The 14,093-nt window shown below is 30.5% G+C and overlaps 1 pseudogene; it reads left to right on the top strand.

Annotated features, from left to right (window-relative positions):
• The first annotated feature begins 8,403 nt into the window (after positions 1 to 8,403).
• Positions 8,404 to 11,340, top strand: LOC145190955 (uncharacterized; annotated as a pseudogene).
• Positions 11,341 to 14,093: the final 2,753 nt, after the last annotated feature.

Genomic DNA, 14,093 nt, shown 5'->3' with positions numbered 1-14,093 from the left:
GATACAGCAAATAAGTGTTGTTTAAGTTTTTTTTATTTGTTTAAATTTGTTTTATTTTAATCACACTACAGTTGAGAAAGTCTACCTTTTTTTGCAATTCTTTGTCTCTCTTAATCTTTTAATTTCCCTAATAAAACTTTCAGTGGCGGAACTTCAAATTTTGCCCTCTTCCATACAAAATATTATTTAGGCCAGAACCAACAGGAGAGAAAAATGATTTTAAACTAAGTATAGTTATTAAAAAACTGTTGCACAACTTTTAAAAAAATTTAGGCCCCTACAACTCAGGCCCCTCACCCTGCATTGCGAGGTTTTGCTAAATGGTAGTTCCGCCACATAACTTTTGGTTAGTTAGCGTAAAAACCGTATTTTGTGTGAATAGTTCATCGCTAGAGATTTCACAGGTTTGTATTCCAACTTTTAAAAAAATGGACTCGGTGCCGGGTACCCGGAATCGGAGACTCGGCATAAACTGGTTCCGGCACATCACTAAAAGAAATTCCATTCTGCTCTAATACCATAGTCAGTATAATGGTGACATAAATTCATAAAATTTTTGAAGTTTTTGTACTGTGCAGCTGAACCTTCACTGAAATAATGAATAAGTTCAAAAGATGAAAATGTTTTAAGTTCAGTTAATAATTTACTAAGAAATACATGAACAGCGATAGTATTGTGATGCATGCAATTACTGATAACACAATAACATTTATTTTTAAGTATGTCATTAAGTTTGTAGTAAACAACAAAAGGATGCAAAGTTGTTTGGCTGTTTTCTGAGTAAAACCCTTGAACAGCATCTTGCACAACAAATGAATAGTTTTCAGAAAAATCCATCAAAATGATCAACTTGATTTCAGTTCATTTTTCAATAATCGAAAATAGTTGTTTTGGTTTTTGGCAATAAAATGATGCTTAGATAAAATAGATACTTTTGAAATTAAATCATCTATGAAGTCATCTACTGGTAATTGCAAAGATTCTAAAGTTTCACGATCTACTTTTATCCATTGCTTGAATGTTATAGTTTCATCAGATTTAAAGTCTTTAAATTGCTCTTCAAGATAAGCCTTTAACATTTCATTCCCTGGAATTTATCGCAACGATGAAGCATACATTTTTTAAATTCAATATCACAAACTATTTTTTCAATTAGACATTTATAGTCTAATTGAAAAGTTCCTTTAAATTAACTAACAGTAATTTTTTTTGCATATGCACTTTTTTTGCACCAATGCGTACAGATACAAAATCCTTTTTCCCTGGACATGTTCTGCTAAAAGCTTCGTGTTCATAGAATTTCAAAATTTTTTCTTTAACATGTTCTGACAATTTCTTTGCTTCATTTCTTTCTGGAAGTGCTATGATTCCACTTTTTGCTTTTAACTTTTTTGCTGCTTTAGCCATTCTGTCTGATACTTTAAACTCACTACATATTTTTGTTCTTGACCAACTGTTTGGTATAAGAGTTAAAACTTAAACTTTTTCACGGGGATTACTGATTGTAGATATTTTATCTTTCAATTCTAATATCAAATCTGACCAGTCAATGCAATTCTCACACTCTACACTTGCACTGCTTAGTGGTAGGACACTATTATCTGGTGATAAACCACTAACAACAGCTATTTTTTCTGCAACTGTTATTTGCACTTTCAAAATTTTGCTTTTTACATAACTAGCATGATCTCTCTTACTAACACGTTTTCTTAAAGGTGAAATTCCAAGCTCAGAAAGGCTAGTATGGTTGAATCGTATTTTATGTACGTAAACTAAAACAGTAAAAAGCGCAACTTTTTCATTACGTAATAAAAAGTAATTAAAAAGTTCTTTTGTTTTCGGATTATTTTTAAACAAAAGAGCTTGCATAATTAAGAACTTCACAAAATTTTCAATTTTATTTTAAAGAAAAGTTTTAAATTGAAAATATTTGTAAAATGGAAATAAGTGTCTTTTATTTAAAAAACTGTAAAATGCCAAGACCTCAAGCATCTCGTATTATTGTTCCAGATAATGAGTTAGACTCATTATCTTTTTAATATACAATCTTACCACATTAGATCGTCTTTTATCAGACCTAATGGCTAAGGTCAAATGAGGCTGGCCTAGACCGGTGTGCTTGTATTAAACTAATGCTTTTCTTTTCTTTCTCGCCCGCTTTTCAAAAGGGAGGCAAACTCAGGGTCGACGTTTTTCTGGGTTTTCCCTGGAGAGGAGTGAGCAGTTTGCAAGGCAGTTGCTGGAGGACTTAAAACAGGGCCGCCGAGAGGGGGGGGGGGGGCCAAAGGAACAGTTTGTCCCGGGCGGCAGATGTCGATGGGGCGCCAGATGCCGAAGTAAAATAAAAATAGTTTTTTTAATCTTAAAATACCATAATTGAAATGTATATATTACTCGCGTTAAATCATTATTTTTAATTCCTCGAAAAAATTTTAAAATAAGAACTCATCATTGATTTCGTACTCTATACGCTGTTAAATTAAAAATGTCCCTTGAGATTTTCGCATTCATCAGACTAAAGTAAAAAAAACGTAAACGTTGATAATTAGCAATAACAAACAGTGAATACAATTTAGAAATAACTTTATTCAGAATTTAGAAAGTAATAGTAGATATTTTTCAACTCTTTACGATCAACTTATTTATGGTAATTCATGTTTAAGATTTATATTTAACTATTGAAATATTGATTTATGACATTAGCTTTTTGAGATTGATTTTATAATTTTTTGATGAGTTTGCGTAGTTGACTATGCTATTATTTTATTGATGCGTACGGTTATTTACAGTAACTGTTAATAATGAATCGTAAAAAACTTTCTGGTGCCTAAAATAGGGAATTGGCTTCCAAAAGGGTAAAAGAATGTGAGAAAAAAAACAAACGCTCCAAGAATTACGTTGGCTTTATAAAGCTACTAATCAAAATACTGATTTGAAGGTGAGTTAGTAGAAATATATAGCTCTCTCTCTCTCTCTCTCTCTCTCTCTCTCTCTCTCTCTCTCTCTCTCTATATATATATATATATATATATATATATATATATATATATATATATATATATATATATATATATATATATTATTTTCGAAGCAATTTACGAATATTTTCTAAGTTAATCATTTTTCACACAATGCCAATATCCGTTGCAGAGGGTGAAAGATCTCTAAGTAAACTTAAGATTATAAAAAACCATTTCAGAGCCACCATGGGACAAGAGCGACTTTCAAATCTTATGATGTTGTCTATTGAAAATGATCTTGCGAAATCATTGTCATATGATGAAGTAATTTATAATTTTGCCTCGAAAAAAGCTCGAAAATTTAATTTAAATTAGGAATTGTTTATGCTGTGGTTAGTTAGCAAAAAATGAAATAAAGTTAAAGTAGCTATAAAGGCATAATGTACTTTTTTGCTTCTATGCTAAGTATATATATGAAGCGAAGTCTATAAGGGCGCCAAAAAAGGCTTTGTCCCGGGCGGCTTGAAGGCTCTCGGCGGCCCTGACTACAATACCTCGTCTTTTATCAGATGAAAGTTCGGTCGCAAACAAGGCTTTAATTTTAAATGAATTTCTTAAACTAGTCATATTAACTTACCTAGTTTGAATAAATTAAAAAAAAAAGAAAAAAAAAAAAGATAAAACTTAAGAAAATGATAATGAAGAACTTTTATTGTAGAAGTACTCAAAGAACGTGATTTAAAAATATATATTTGAGGTCTTTAGAATTGTTGCATAATTATTGCATAATTATGCGCTTTTCCATTACGCAAAGTTGCGCTTTTCACTGTTTTAGTTTACGTACATAAAATACGATTTAACCGGCTAGTATTATTAGTGTCAGTTGAACAAAATATATCATCTATGTCATCAATATCGTCAATTTTTTCACTTGAAGAGCTTGTGGTTGAATAAGCTTTGCGGCAATTTGGACACAATTTTTGACCTGGACAAATAACTATTTGTTAAATTCGAAAGACAGTCTGCAGTCTCTTGGTCAATACATCTCAAGCCTTTAACTGAGCAACGATTGGCCATACCAAAAGGGTTTTAAACAATGGCGCTGTAATTGCGTGTATTTAACCAACAGCAGTGATTTGTGGTGGAAACAAATTAAAGTAATATTTTTAATTAAATTATAAGTTCGCCTCACAATCAAACTCTGTTCCTCGTTCGAAAGTTCCGAGCAAAAGTCAATAAAACCCTTTTTTCGAGAATAAGTACCTAAATGACATAAACTTCCATCAGATTTTCCAATACAATAAGTAGTTAAGTTTTGTTCAACAGACATGTCAGGATAAATTTAAAATATTTTTTATCATAACATCTATTCTAATTTTCGTCTTCGAATATTAGATGTTTGTAATAAACTTAAATATTTGAAATTAATTTAGAGAGATTTGTCCGTAGAATAATAATATACTTACTTACTAAAATTACCTCTACATGACAATAGTCAATATACGGACCTTAATATCGTTTTTAAAATATCAAAGACTTTGCAGACCTAACTTAGCTTATAAAAACTAGATTTTTTTCGTTCATAAGAAAAAAATCTAGTTTTTATAAGCTAAGTTAACTCTCCAAGACAGTTTTTATTGTTTCTAAAATTTTGAAATAGGATCTTTCCAATAAAACAATTTACAAAAAAAAAAAATTTGCCCACATCACGTTTTAGGGGTTCAAACTAGTAACCAGACTAGTCTATGGATAGACTTACAACACAGACATAGACAATTCTGTATGTTGTAATGGACACAACAAATGTTTAATTTTTTGTCCTTGTTGTGTCTATCAAATTTTTGATGGTGTCCTAAGATTGCTCAGTTAAAAAATAATTTTCACTTGATAAGTCTACAAAGCATAATTTTTTGTCTATTTGGTGTCTATGATTTTGTCTAAATTTACTTGATTTCATAAAACCAGAAATATTGATTTTTGCCAATAAAATCTAAATTACCCAAAAAATCCCTTAGAAACAAAAAAGAAAATATACGATACATTATATTTGAATTTTATTTCATGGTAAAAATGACTTTTATGGTGACAAATTTAAAGTGGTGACAAATTTTAGGACGGAATATGACAATAATGTTTCCACAAATAGTTGATTTTCCAAAATTTAGATCCAATCATAGTCAGATTCACAGTCTGAGGATAGAATGTTAAGAAAAATCCCAAACTGGAGAGGGCATTTTAAAAATAAATTTTCACGCACATTCACTGAGAACTGAAAAACAACTGAACTGAGTAATTAATGAACTTCAATTGAGCACAAAATAGTCCATTTTGAGGTTTTTAAATAGACATTAACTTTTTAATCAACAGCACACGCTGGACAAAAAATTAAAAAATGAACTTCTGTTAGAAAAATTGTATTTTTAATTTTGTGCTCGTTTTCAGTTTTTGAAACGATGCTGCAGTGAAAATTTAATTACTCGTTATAAGTCCAAATTATATATGAAATAGATCTTCTATACCTCATTAAAAAATCGAGATTGTTCATTTAGTGTCCGTTTTTAAAATGATTGTCTAGAAAGACAAACATTTTTTATAGACAATTCATTTTTGATAGTTGTAATTAAAATTGTTGCAATTAGTGCTTTGTCGAAGTCTATTTTTGTCCTTTTATAATAAGGCCATTAGAGATTGTCTGGTTGCTAGTTCAAACACACGTTATTTTAGGGTTTTTCACTTTTTTCGCCATATTGCACTCAGAATAACTCAGCAGAGAAATTTTTAAAATAGCAAATTTTTAATCTATATCATTATGATAGTATGTAGAACCTTTAGACAAAATAGCAATATTCAAAAACCTTTAGTTTTAGAGATATGACTCTACAAATAAATAAAAATTATCTATAGTGTTACGTTTGTGACGATAATTGGCGAACCATAGACTAAAATGTAGGCATAATATGAAACTTGTAATAAATTATTTGTGATCTGCACTTTCGGTTTACTAAGAAACCACGTTTTTAAGATATATTATCCTTTCATTGCAAAAATATAGGACCCCAAATATACGAATTTTAGCTACTGACTGAAGTTAAAGTTTGGGTAAGCTTTACAAAAAGTACCACAACATCCGAAATAATAATTATTTTGATTTGAAATTTTGGTAATCTTCATGAAACATGTTTAACAACATACTGACAAAATTTTATCAAAATCTGAGATGGTAGTGCGGGGATTATTTCGGAAATTGGACCGTTTGGCGTGGAATGACCCTATAGAAGAACATTTCGAAAGACATTCAAATTGAACATCTTTAAATTCAAAAAGAAAAATATCTTTGTTTTTACGCTGCATAAAAGTTTTAAACTCTTTATGATAATTCCATGGTTTTTGAATAAAACTCGGACCAAACAAGTTTAGTACCCATGAGAAAAAGGTTAAGGACAAGGTTTCTGTTCTTTTGTTAATAGATATATCTAACAGAAAGCCTTTGAAAAGTTTATCCATATTCATTTCATTTTCAATTTGATTTAGAACTTTTTAAATAGTTCTGTCAAAACCTAAAGCTGTATATGAAGTGAAAAACAGTTGACCAGCAGGAATTTCTCTATCGAGTATATCAGCTGTGATTTTAGATATTCCTATATTATGAACAGTACTGTCAGTCATATGAACATCTACCTTCTGGTATAGTTCTTCTGAGGTGTATTTTGAGGCTTCCTGTAACATTTCGAATGTTGTTTTTATTCCATCTGCAATATTTGCTGTAGTTTCTGAAGCAATTGCTAATGTAGGCAAAGGAAAATAATATTCTCGGTTAAAATGTAAACCAGAAGGTGCAAAGGTCCCAACATACTTTCGAGTGGTAGAGTCAGTTGCGTGAGTATATCGCCACTATTTTTAGCTTGAACAACTGTCTGCAATCAAGCCAAGAGAATACGCGCGCATCTTTTTTAGTTTTTTACGAATGGCACTGCGTGTTGGGAGTGTGTTAGAATCAATAAATGTGTACTCAATAGCTTCACAATTATTTTTATCGTATTTTGATATACGGTCAGTTTCATCTGGAATTTTCCATTTTGTTTTAAAAACTCGATTGCCGATTACTTTCAGTGCAATTTGCATTTCCCTCATCGAGAATCCTTCTTCATCTAACTCTGCACATGCATGGTAGATATCACTTAAGACTAAGCTTTTTTATTGTCGCACATTAGGTGGAACATAAGTATTGTGAGAACTATCTTCAAGCATTATTTTTGATTTTGATCTCGTCATGTATGGCTGTTTTGGTTCACTTACATCAACAAACATAACTTTCTTTTTTTTAATTGGTTCAGTGTCTTTTTCAAACAACTGATATTCATTTTTTGTTAATTCTTTTTCAAGAAATTCATCTTCATCTTCAAATTCACTTAGGGGAAAGGTGCCTATGATGGCATACTTAACTTTAACGTTTCTCTGAGTCATTACCTGAAAACTTAAAAAATATTTTTTGACATGGATGTATTCTTCTAGCATGCAGAATGATAATGAACCTCAGAACTTTTACTAATTTTCTTTTTTCTAAGAATATACCATTAAAAAAAAAAAAAATACAAGTATGCCATCATAGGCAACTAACTGCTCCTATGATGGCACACTTTAAAGAAAATAGACAAACAAGAATTTTTTTTTGTTTTTTATTAATGGAAACACAGCTTATCAAAAAAACAAAATTAAAAATAAATATTTGGTCTAGGGTAAGGTTGCTAATATTGTACCGATGCCTATATTGTACTTTTAACATAACTCGTTATTTTTACAACCCACAAAAAATTTTTCAACTTATTTTTTATCTTTGCTGAATGAAATTAAGTAGTCAACTGTTTTTTTTGGTCATCCAACTTCATTTAGCCCAGAATAAGCTCTTGTTGGTTTGTTATTGAAGATTTCTTATTTTAGGTTTTTATGGCTAAGCGTATTTCACTAAAAAAAAGCAGAAGATATGATTTGTTCAGTGTACTTATGTTAAAGCACAATTTATCTAAGTTCAAAATAAATACTTAGAATTTAAAAAATCTTATTTTTAGTTGTCAAATTTTTTAATTAACTGAATGTCAGATTAGTTGCGTAAATTGTACCTCAAGGCATGTCCTAAATTGTACCGACGCAACCATTCTGACCGCTAAAAAACGCGTGTAAAGTTTAACAAAACCCTATTGAGATTTCAAGTAGAGAAATATCCATACTTACAATACGAACTTAAACAAAAAAATACAAATTTTAGTATTACTCTTGTATTGACAAGCGGTCCTTAAAAAGATGCACTCTTTAGTCAATGCCGGATTAACACGGGTTCCTGGGAGCCTAGGCGCCCGGCCCCCAAAAATTAGGGTATCAGTGGGGGCCCTGATTTTTAACGTTTATATATATTTTTTTAAACGAAGCCACTGCACATTTTAAAAAAATGAAAACTTTGGATGTTGCTTTTATGACGGAGCTATGGCACAGAATAATGTTACAATTTGATGCTATTAGTATCAAACTTCAGGATAAAACTGCAGATCTGGATCTTGGTGTTCAATTGCTTAAATCTCGTTTGGAATATGTGACGTAAATTCGTCAAAATTTTCTCGACATTCAAGAAAGCGCTAAAAGGTTCTCAAGCATTATTCCTAATCAATACAAGCATGAAAATAAAAGAAAGAAGACGCGCAATTTAGGGTTTCGTGAAAATAGCAAGAATGAAGCGGTTCTTAGTGGCAATGAAAAATTTAAAATCAATTTTTTTCCCAATCATAGACAATTTGAAAATGTGCTTAAAAGAAAGGCTTTTTGCTTACGACTCTGCAGAGAGAAAGTTTGGTTTTTTAACTAGTTTTCAGATCATGACCGTTCTTGTCATTGTTGCTGCTGGGGTATTCCATGAGAAAGTGGGACAGGCATGTAACCCACCATCTCAAATTTTCTTTATACTTTGTCAAAATGATCACCAACATCACATAGATTACCTTGTAAAATTTCAGCACTGTAATCAAATTGGTTTTTGAGATATCGTTATTTTAAAATCACCTATTTTGGAGGATTTTTTTTATTTGGCGGCCATCTTGGTTTTCGTGTTTTTTTTGTTTTGCATCTTATTGTAAAACTATACATGTGATCAAACTGAAATTTTGCACCTTAATAGTTTTGAAGATGAAGAATCAGAATATAATGTTTATTTTATACAAAAGCAATAGGAACAAAATAAAAATAAGAATTGTATTTCACCTATAGTCTATCTGGGAAAAATCAATTGACTAAGAAGGGTAGTCTGGGAACCAATGTAGCATTATAACTTTATCAATTTTTTTTACTTTTTTTTAAATACATATTTTAATGAGTCTTTTGTTGAAAAAATAAGAGGTGGATTTTTGGAGTTTTTTTTATAAACAATCAAACAGATTTGAGTAATAAAATACGATTAGAAATTCTTTAATCTTTAGAAATTCTTGAATCTTATCCATTATCAATAGTGTACTACAACTATGGCTGAGTTAAATTAAAGAATGGACTTTAGGCAAATCTTCTGTGTCTATCTGATATTTGTGGCTTGTTGTTAAAAATGACAGTGTTTTTAGCATAATTAGGATATGAGGTTTAGGAACCCAACAACAATCATCTCTGCTGGGCCAATTGAAGGAAGTGTTGGGTAAATGAGGATGCATAAATTTTACAAGGGCATCTTCATTGTTTTCATCAACTTCTAATACAAAGCCATTCCACTGAAGCATATCGTATTTGCAGATATAATATTTTTCTGCTCTAATTTCTTGAAAATATTGTATTGAGCCTGTAAGGTTGAATGTTAAATTGAATTCCTCTTGCTCAGAGACTCTTTTGACACTTATGTTTGTTGCATCCTGTGGAATAAATTGATGGAGACTTCTTCTACCAGGTAAAGTCTTTGTATTACTGAATCAGGGAGTCAAAAATTTACGAACTGATCAAATATCTTCAGCCTTTAAAAAAATAAAGTGGATGCCAGATATGTTCTCTTTAGAAAAGTTGAATTTCTTCAGCCTTCTGAATTTGTAACCCAGTTGGAAGTTGAAGACTTGCATTGGAAACAAGTCTTTTAACCATCCCACCAATGCCATCACATGGTGACTTTCCATGTGATGTCGCAAAGAAATTCCATTTAGATTGCATCCCAAAATCTTTACCATGATAACATAAATTTAAGAAATGCTTGCAATTTTTGTACTGGCCAGCACAACCATCAGAAAAATAGTGGATTTTTTTTGTATTGGGGAACATTTCTTGTACAAATGTGACAGTTCTTTTTATAACACAAACAAATCCATTATCATCTGCTAAGTCATCAGATATAATACATAAAGATGTTGGTTGACTTTAAGAATCACCCTTATCATGTTTTGTATAAATAACTACAGGGTGTAGTATGTATTGTTGTTGGTTCCAGTGGGAACTCTGGAACCAACAACAATGCACACTACACCCTGTAGTCATAATTTTCCTATATTTTTATAACAAATCCACAAAAAACCACATCTCAATTTTTTACAAAAGCATTCTTTAGAACATGTATTTTGATAACAGAAAAAAAAAATGACAAAAAAAATGGGCTACCTTGGTTAACAGACCTCTTTTCTTGGTCTATTACAATTTTAGAGATAAATTATAAAAGAAAAAAAATCATCTATTTGACTTTCTATTGCTTTTATATAAAATAAACATTATATTCTGATTCCTCATCTTCAAAACTATTAAGGTGCAAAATTTCAGTTTGATCACATGTATAGTTTTACAATAAGATGCAAAACAAAAAAAACACGAAAACCAAGATGGCCGCCAAATAAAAAAAATCCTCCAAAATAGGTGATTTTAAAATAACGATATCTCAAAAACCAATTTGATTACAGTGCTGAAATTTTACAAGGTAATCTATGTGATGTTGGTGATCATTTTGACAAAATATGAAGAAAATCTGAGATGGTGGGTTACATGACAAGAATATTTGTCCCACTTTCTCATGGAATACCCTTGCTGCCAAATCCTTGTGTACGATTTATCCTTCAGACTTAGATACGCAATTCCCTGATGAAATTATCCAGTTTTCCAAGTTCATGGCAAATGAGAAGAATATATCAGCGCTTGAATGTTTACAAGCAATTCGTAGGAATAAGTTAGAACCAGTTTTTCCCAATGTTGATATAGCATATCGGATTTTTCTTACTCTTCCCATTACTAATTGTAGTGCAGAGAGAGCATTTTCAAAAATGGCAATAGTTAAGAATGATCTCCGTTCCTCAATGTTAAATGATCGATTAAATGCTCTTTGTTTAATGACAATTGAAAAAGCACTTTTAAAAAATATAAATTTTCAAGATGTTGTAATTGAATTTGCAAGTGTGAAAGCAAGAAAAGTTTCTATTTAAATAAAAAAGTAATCTTATGTTTTTTGCATTCATTTTTAAATACACTTTTTTAGGAATGGGGCCCAAAATATTTTTCGGCTCCCGGCCCCCAAGACCCTATTTTATTTTACAATATTTAATGTGGTTGTTTTTAAAACAGATATAGTATATATTGTTTTACATTATTTAGTATAACTTTCTTATTACCTACCTTCCTCCTCTATTCTAATATTAGCTAACCCATTGGTAAACATACAATTTAAATAAAAATTATACCATATGTGGTGATACCTGTTTTCGGCATTTTCCAGAAGGAAAAAAAAAATCAAGTTGCATAGAGTTTATTAAATAAAAAACTATGGGCAGTTAGGTTTTATGTTATGTTATATCAGAATATTTCCAATTGCTGATTCTATAAAAACCATTCCTTTTAATCAGTTCTTTAAATCCCTTAAATCTAAAATCATAAAGTATTTGCAAAGCTGTAAAGTAATTGAAATCAAGAAAGTGGTACAATATTGGATTACAATGGTACAATTAAGGATCTAGTTTCCTTAATTGTACTCTTAGCGCTATTTGATCCTTCGAGACTTAACGCTTTTTAAATTTTGAGTTTTTTTAACATCTTTACAACAAACAATCCCTAAATTATGAAATCCGAATGAAAATCCATGTTTTCACTCAGTAGATTACCTACATTTTTTAGTTTTGTCTTAGGGGATACAATATTGGCAACCTTACCCTATAAGCATAGTTCACAAATAAATTTTTTTCTACTTCTCTTTATGCCTGCACATAAACAATGACACCAAGATTTGCATTTTTGACAACAAATCCATGGTTCTTTAGAGCAAGGTAGTGAATGAAGTTCATCACAATACAAACATGCTGTATCAGATTCGAAATCCATTTTTTTATTACTTCCTTTAATCTCCTCCATATGGAAGCTTCTGATGGGGGAGATCTTATTTCCAAATGTGTTGGTTTCTCAAACTTTTGTATTTCATCTTTGTTCTTAGCCTGATCACCTTTTTTTGCGCATTAAAATTTATTTCAGGCATTTTTTTCAATTCATTTTGCAGACTTTCCTATGTTGGCAACTCCTCGGTATGCCATCATAGGAAAGAGTCACCATATTTATTAAAACAAGCTGTGTCTACATTATTCTACACATAGCATTAAAATAAGTATTCTTATAAATGTACAAAGCCTGCAGATAAAATGTATGAAAATTTCACTTCTGTATGATGTATAATAAAATCGTAATCCTAAATATATGAGGGCATTAAAACTACAACACCACATGCGAAAATTTATGTTTGTTGATAACAAAAGCATTATTAATGACTGAGGGACGAATTTTTACCAGAAGTAATGAATTACTAATATACACATGTTGGTCTAATCACTTATGCACCAAAACTAATATTTTTGGAAATATGACCAGTATGCCATCATAGGCACTATGCCATCAAAGGCACCTTTCCCCTAACTCGCTATCATCATTATCAACGTACATTGTCTGATAAACTGCTGTTTCATTTCTTATCTTTTTCTCCATTTTTTTTTTTTTTTATTAAAAACTTTTTGATGGAAAGTTTTATTAACATTTTGACATGTAAAATTTCTGTTACCGCGCATGTTTTCTAGATACTAGTAGTCTTCACCATTCATTGAAATACCGAAAAACTTCTCTAGCTTTTCACGACGTTCTGGATTAAAGCAGAAAATTTCAAAAAGTTTTTTAAGGGATTCGTTCATAGAAATACATCTACTTAAAAAATCACCTTGCTTGTTTTTGTCAATACCTTTTAAGTAGCGATATTCATTGATTTCACTTTGCAGACGTTTTAAAATGACCTGATATGATATTGTGTAGATATTACGCTCTGTCCAATGACTTTCTACTAACTTTACAACTCTTCGACAAGCACTTTCAAAAGATACTTTATTGTTGACTTCGTTAAAGACAAGTGCAAGAACATCTCTGAGTAAAGGCAACTTTGTATGATAAAATTTATCAACTACAGGGAGACTTTCTAAAGGAGTTTGTTTATTTTGATTTAAAACTAGTTTGTTATTACGTCTTGTTACAATTTGTTTCATTTTAATTGATATCTAAATTTAGTTAACAATAATAAGCTATTTTTTAAGTTTATATAAGTTTTACATTTTAACAAAAAAAGTTTTATTACATTTTTTTTTAAAACGCAACTATTATTCATTTTAATTCAAATTTATCCAATCAAAATTTAAATTGCATAAATTTTAAAATAAAGTTGCATAACTTTATACGCAAAAAAACCGCTGCAAAGAATTTTCTTTTATATCGATGGCTCCGCGCAAAATCGGACTATCTGCAATCTCCGCCAAAAACAAAATTGATCTATCTGCAATCTCCGCGTAAAACAAAGTTGGACTATCTGCATTTTCCGCCAGCTTTATTTTTGAACTATCTGCATTCTCCGGGCGTTCAAAGTTTTTATTGCATGAAATTATGCGCCTTGTCAAAATGTGATTTCACTACAAATGGCAGATCTGATGATAAAAGTTGTTAATAAGAAGACAGTAATTGCATTGTTTTCCATCTATTCCTGAGATATAAATCTGTTAAAGTTTTAACACAAAGTTTCACTTGCCACATTTGATTTTGTTTAGAAGTAATTATTTTAAATAGTTATGACATGGTATGTTAATGCAAATGAGAAATTTACAATATTTTTAGAACATCATTTTA

Source organism: Hydra viridissima, unplaced genomic scaffold (genome assembly GCF_058129835.1).
Source record: "Hydra viridissima isolate aposymbiotic clone 2 unplaced genomic scaffold, HvirCarnegie_v1 scaffold_6, whole genome shotgun sequence".
Classification (NCBI taxonomy): domain Eukaryota; kingdom Metazoa; phylum Cnidaria; class Hydrozoa; order Anthoathecata; family Hydridae; genus Hydra; species Hydra viridissima.
The sequence above is the reverse complement of the archived record's forward strand: the minus strand, read 5'-3'. Positions and strand labels throughout refer to the sequence as shown.